Source organism: Morone saxatilis, unplaced genomic scaffold, assembly GCF_004916995.1.
Source record: "Morone saxatilis isolate NCDOM2014 unplaced genomic scaffold, NCSU_SB_2.0 Contig16, whole genome shotgun sequence".
NCBI lineage: Eukaryota > Metazoa > Chordata > Actinopteri > Moronidae > Morone > Morone saxatilis.
Genome location: NW_023339718.1, coordinates 11,842,547 through 11,849,338, shown reverse-complemented (window position 1 = coordinate 11,849,338; position 6,792 = coordinate 11,842,547).

The window sequence follows — 6,792 nt, the reverse complement described above, 5'->3', positions numbered from 1 at the left end:
AAACATTACCACCCGCTCACCGCTCTCATTTCACAGCCTGTTGACTGCATTTAAAGTGTGATTAATCTTGCATAAGGTGTTTGGCAGTGTGCTCAGCGCGGATGTGGGGGTTGATGCATGAAGAGTGGTGTGTGAACTCTGCATGGGAAGGTCGACATGAAGGATTCATGGAGTGATTAATCTGCCACCCTGTTAGTGTCACAGTTTCCCCAAATTCAATTCATGGATGACGCATGCCTTATGTTTCCTTATCACTTTCCTATTACAAAACAATCCAGACACTAATGTTTTATCCTCAGAGCAGCTCTATTGTCTGTAGATATGAAACATTGCAAGTGGGCGCCGCTTTATCTCTTTGTATGGCAGTACAGTGACCTAGACCCTTTACACAGATGAAAAATACAGGAAATGTGTTATGAGTCTTAAGTAACTTCAACATCAGCCACCTATCAGTGTTATCTAGCATTTCCTTCTGAATCTGCTGCAAAAGTTTTCCCCTCCCTGTAGGTTTGAGACTCTTCCAGGGTATTTCATCTCATTTCATTGTACACAGACCAATGCATCACAGAGCTATGCCTGAACCCAAGGAAGACTCTAGGTCACATCCCTGCCAGACATCTCTTCCCCTGCCTACTAAAGGCTACTAGAGGGGATCTCTTTGAAACAAATTGATTCATATCCCTCACCACCTCCAATATGACACTTCACTATACCACTGTTCCTTCTTTATCACCGGTTCTACTAGTTTTCTCTCACGTAATCTTTTTTCACGTCTCATTTTTCTCACTCTTGCTACCGAGATAAATAGGAAACAAGAGGATATGTGCTGCTATAGTGTCCTATGTGCATATTTTGCCTTTACAACCTACTATATCCTGACACATTTTGCAGCATCGTTTGAGGCGTAAATATTTTGTCGAAGGCATGCTGTGTCACATGAGAATGAAAATATATAGTTTATTCAAATTGCACAACCTAAAGGGGGGATGCAAATATGAGCGGAATTGTAAGACACTGTTACTTGAGATAGAAAAAAGAGGGGGCAAATCTCATTGCTTCATGTATGTCATGAATGTCTAAGAATAGAAATGCAATTTGCATATAAGCAGCACCAGATACCTAGCAGAGACAAGGTTGATATCTCACACAACTGAAGGTAAATAACAAGAAGAATGTTGGAATTCACTGTTACTGCCACATCTGGTGCAGCTGCACATGCACTGTGTATTTCACACAGTAAATGTGTGATGAAACTGAGGTGTTCTGATGATTGATGGAGAATTAGGAACTTAAGAGAACCAAGGTTTTAACAATTTACTGCTGCTTTCTGTAAAAATCTTTCTGCTGTGTTGTCTAGAAATTACCTTAATGTGTTATTTTCTTTCTGTTTTTTCCTGTACATCCACATAAATCCTATGATGTTGCCTATAGATGAAAATTATGGTGGTAAAATTATTGTTTCACCAAGTCCAATAGGAGGCGTCCTATTTTTTTATTTATACAGTATATTTTACTGCATGTCTCCAATGCACTGTTCCCATGTATGGACAGTATGACATTAACCAATGTCGGTGGAATTATTCATAATATTCTATCGTTTCACTCCTCCTAGAATATTCCCAATCCTGACCCACCACTCGTATGTTCTTTATCCTCTGACCCTGACACACATGTGAAATCTGCTGTGAAGCTGTGAGCACTGTTTACTGAAGGAGATGAAGTGAGTTAATTTTTATTACCCCAACAGCATACTGTGTTTTACAACTACGTGAGCCACCAGATCAAGCAGTAAAAAACACACACCCTGGTTGTAAATACCAGTAACTCTCACCATGAAGCCACAGATAAACCTGTGTTGTTGAGGCAACCCTTTTACTAAGACAGCATGTGCCAAGCAAACCCGTGACTGCTTGAGACATTGTAGAGTAACATGAGCCATAGATATCCTAAGTTTGCCTAAATAAATCAGGTTGCATACAGTATGCATTCCCTTTAGAGCCAAGGAAGCTATCAATAAAGTGAGCTTGTAGATAAAACCTCTTTCTCTCTGCTTTGTTTCAAGTGTTGGCTTCCAGAAAGCCGAGAGCTGCCTATGTACCGGCAGATAAATGGAAGGACCAAATTGTTTTTGCAACCAGGTGATTTACTGCATCTCCTCCAATAGCAATCTTTCTTATTCATCTCCCTTCTCTTTCCCTCTCTCTCTTCCTCCCTTTGTCTGTGTTAACTTCTTTCCCAGCCACTTCTCTCGTTGCTCCTGGGCTTTACCCAGAATCCATTTAAGATTCATTCTCTGATAAAAATCAGTTGCTAAATTCAGAGCACGGAGATGAATGATGGTGCTGATGATGAAGAGTTGGTTGCACATACTCAGTATAGAACAGGTTGCCCCCTGGCTTGAGGTGATGAAGGTGCATTCCCGCATTTTAATCTAACCCTTGAAGCATTTCGTGATCACAGCCTTTTTGGTTAAGGAGCTGATGACAAAATACATGATGTAAATGAAGTAATATACATTGATTTAATGTCATCAGAAACTGAAATGGTGGCATTTTTTAAAAGAGAGGAAGTGAGGGAATACCTCTCAGCTAGCTACTGGTAATGCTCTGACACTCTCAGCAGATGGTGTCAGTAGAATAAGCTGCAGAAAGATAAAGAAAGGAAGTTCAAGGAAGTCAGCTCTTCCAGGTGTTCACACACATACTGCATACTGATGATTTCACACTGTTATTTTTCTCTGAAATTATATGAGCATAATTATCGTGAAAGAATAAGGGCTGACAGGGCTGAGGTGATGTTCAGATGCTGTTTCTACTCTGAACTTCTGTGAAAAAAATGAAAGGCCAAGCAACACCCAAGCGATGTTTGGTGCCATCTTAATCTCTCAAAAGGTCAACAGAAAAAAAGGTGCTAATGAAAAATTCAGTTTATGAAAAAGGGATGGCTTCCTGTTTGCTGACAAAATGGTCTAATTGATCTGAATTAATTCATGCAGGAGGGAGGGAGTATCTTTAAACAGCCTTAATAGCAGATCCCCATGTGATACAGTTTGATCCCCAGTGATGTAACCTGGAAATGGAGATGGATGGTAAACAGATGTTTGATGTGCAGCAGGACCATTAGAAAGGTGGAACAGTGAAAAGGAGTCCACATTGTTTGGCTTAATCAAAAAGTCAGAAGAAAAGACATGTAGAGGCCTGAATTAGGATGAAGGAAATGTAATAAAATGAAAAATGACTATCTCTCAGACTATACATGAATAAATAAGATGTGAGAAAAATACCTGAATGGAGCCAATATTGAACCACCTGCATTTCTAAGAAGCTTCACATCATGAGTTTTCATCAAAGGCTACCATTTCCATCAGAAAAGGTGGTGAATTATTATTATTATAGTCTTGACATTACTGTATGTCAAATAAATTCTAATTCACATACATTTTTAATAATTTCTATAATAAAAGCACATAACAAGGCAGAGTGTGTGTTGTTTTAGTCTTTAGTATTGGCTGGCCCCTTAAAACTGCAAAATACCTAATTTATAATGGGTGCTGAGATTTCACAAGGTAATACATAGCGATGTGCTGTCATGGTCAAAATATCTTCAGGCTGTTTAGGCAAACTTGTTTCTACACTTTGTTCTACCTCTATGTCCTCAGAGTCACTCTTTTCTCAGATATTCTCTCAGGGCCTTGTAAACACATGTAAGCCAAGGGCTCATTTCAGAACAGGGGCCATTTTGCATCAATTTATTTACTCCCTTTGCCACCCAAACCACATTAAATGCACATTGAGACCACTTATTTCTGAAGTGAATAAAGTATTCCTTCACCATGACATAAAAGGAGGGTGTCACTGTGTCTCAAGATGAATTATAGACCTTAATTGTCCTATACAAATGTGTGCAAATGTCAAGAACTGGTGGGTAAATTGAAAATGTCCGACTTCCTGTTGGGTTTGGGGTATGTGTCCAAGAGGCTTTTTTGTAAGCCTGGACATGATACATGTCTGTACCGATTTTTATGCATACTGGTGAAACATGTCCCAGGGGCTGCCGTTTAGGGGCGCTGTTGAGCCATTTTGACACACCCATGGCCATATCAAACGTAAATTTCGCCTACCATTGAATTTTATGCTCCATTTCATGAAATTCAGAGAATGCTGCAGCCGTCAAAAATGCGATTAATTGTGTGAAATAATAATAATTCCTTTTTTCAATAGTTAATTTCAATAGGGTCTTTTCAGCGGTCGGTGCTCTGGCTTTAATTAATGAGCTACAGTAGTAGCTATAGTTGGTAAAATTAGCCAGTGAAAGCTGTCATTTTAGCCAGCAAAACTGATCACCTTCATCGTTGCCACAACTGTTAACCGTAAACTGCATATGTGCCATGCTAGAACTGAAAGCTTGGCAGGCGTAGCAGCCGCAACGGAGATTTTTTTCGAAATGACATCGTATTGGGTGAGGCCGCGTATTTGTGTGGACAGGCCCTAAGTAGGCAGGGTTTAGCAAACAGTTACAACAAATTTCTGTTTCAGTTTGTTTTGTACAACTACTGTACAAAATATTAAAAGATTTTTGTTTAGCATTGCTGATTTAATCAAATCTGATCCATTACCCGCCCTGCCCAACGAACGGGCCACCAATTGATTGGCATGGATTGGCAAGTACACAGAGAGCACAGAAGAGTCACAGCAGACCAATTAACCTTTCACTGATCCCACTTATCATAAAGAGCCACTTCAGGCATTACGAGAGACAGCACAAGTGAGTGAAAATGAAGGACTGTGTATATAATCTACACAAACACGCACACGTTCGTGCGCACACACACACACAAACGGTTGGATGTCCTAACCTTTGTACTCTCTGCTGTCTCTTGTGTCATACTTCTCACCCATAGCCCTTGACTTTACTAAAAAAAATCCTTTTCACATGCCATTATTTTTTTTCTTTTCTTTTCTTCTGGGAATCTGTTTATTAGTTACATATTACTCTTTTATTAAATTTTCCTTTCCTCAGATCAAGTATAGATCAAGGAAGAAACACCACAGGACACAAACTGAATTTTGAAATCTTTATATATTGACTATTTCTGTAAAGGAGAATATTCATGTGAATTAAAGTTCAAGATGAAGGTTAACATTCTTTTTGATATTTAATCTGAATATTCTGGTCTTTTCACTTTTTCTAAAAAATTTATCGAAATCAAATCAAATACAGAAAGGCAAGCAATAATGAACAGCATAAATCATTCATAGAGTGATTTAATAGGCTAAAGTGTATAAAAGCAGTACCCTGTATCACTATAGGAGTGACAAAAAGGGCCACTACATCAGTTGTTTAGTAGTCTTTCAATATACTGTCAAAGGAGTTCCTAGTTAATACTGACTTACCTCCATTGATCATTAGATCTATCATCCATCTGCTTTACCTTCAGTCTGCTGAAAAGTGAGAGTTAATCATGTTGGCTCCCTCGTTCCCCTCTGTAAACCACCGTATATGGCAATGGGTCTAATAAAGGTAATTATGTAGGAATGAAAGGCTCAATTGCTTCCTGGATGAAGATTGGCATCTTGATGGATGCTGGGGTGGACATGCAGGGAGGGGATGAGGTGTTTGGCTGTACGGTGGAGGGTGAGGCCGAGCAGTCACGACAAAGAGGGGAGACAAACACACATACAAACAGACACCTACACACAAGTCAGTGCTCTGAGAGGTCCTTCTGGTCTAATAGAGATGTATAATGCTGTATAGTGCTAACTGCCAGGATAATTTATTTGTTTGCACTTAGAGGGCAAAAATGTGTTTTTATTCACCCGGCTGCCTCAGGCCATGCATGCACCAATGAGCTCTTCTGCTTGGCACAGCAAATCAATCTACTGTATGAAATCCTGCAACACACAAAACATGCCATAATAAGAAGAAAGCAGGGAATTGGTTTCAATTTGCTATTGTTACTAGATTATTGTAAGAAAGGCCAACTTACCAAATAGTAATTTCTACCATGAAAGTACAATATCAGCTAATCAGAGTGCTGCATTATTTGCTGATTTTGTGGACATGTCTTGTAGAGGAACCTTATGTGTTAAACATTAGTTTTAGAAGCCTTATTATCACATGGTGTATATTCCAAATATGTTGTGTTTTAATCAATTACAACAAACTAAGCACTGGAAACTTTGAGACAACAGTACATACATATTGCATGCATCACTGTATGGGGTGTCAAAAAGGACCCAAAGGCAATTTTATTTTTAACCTGGCCATTATCTTTGGCAAACCCAGGCTTTTATCTGTACCTGAGAGTCAGTGTTGTGTGTAGAAAGGAGAGGCCCTATCTGTACTGTACTGAAAAAGCATCTAATGTAGGGGTATCACCTATAAGAGAGCTATGTGGAATGTAAATGTTAAAGATTGACCCTAACTTAACAGGGGAGCCTTGTTATTCATGCAGAACAAATGAAAACTCCTCATGGGTTTGCGGCAAGATTAATGGCACACAATCTGCCTCAATTTATCATGCTGTCTCACCAGCTCACTCCAAATGTGTGTGTACTTGTGTATTCAAGTAAAATCCTGAATAAAAGATCCTGGAACCACTCAATACGCAAATAACTGATTACCTTATGTGCAGTCCCTAGGGACAGTGTACCTAAGAAACTCAAAATTGAGCGTCTTCTATCCGAGTCTCGGTTCAATTCTTTGTTCTACAAGACGAAAAATAAATAGCCTCTTGTGCTGGAGGCCAATTCAAAGCAGGTAAAATTCCAGGTTCATAAAGTCAGTAGAAAA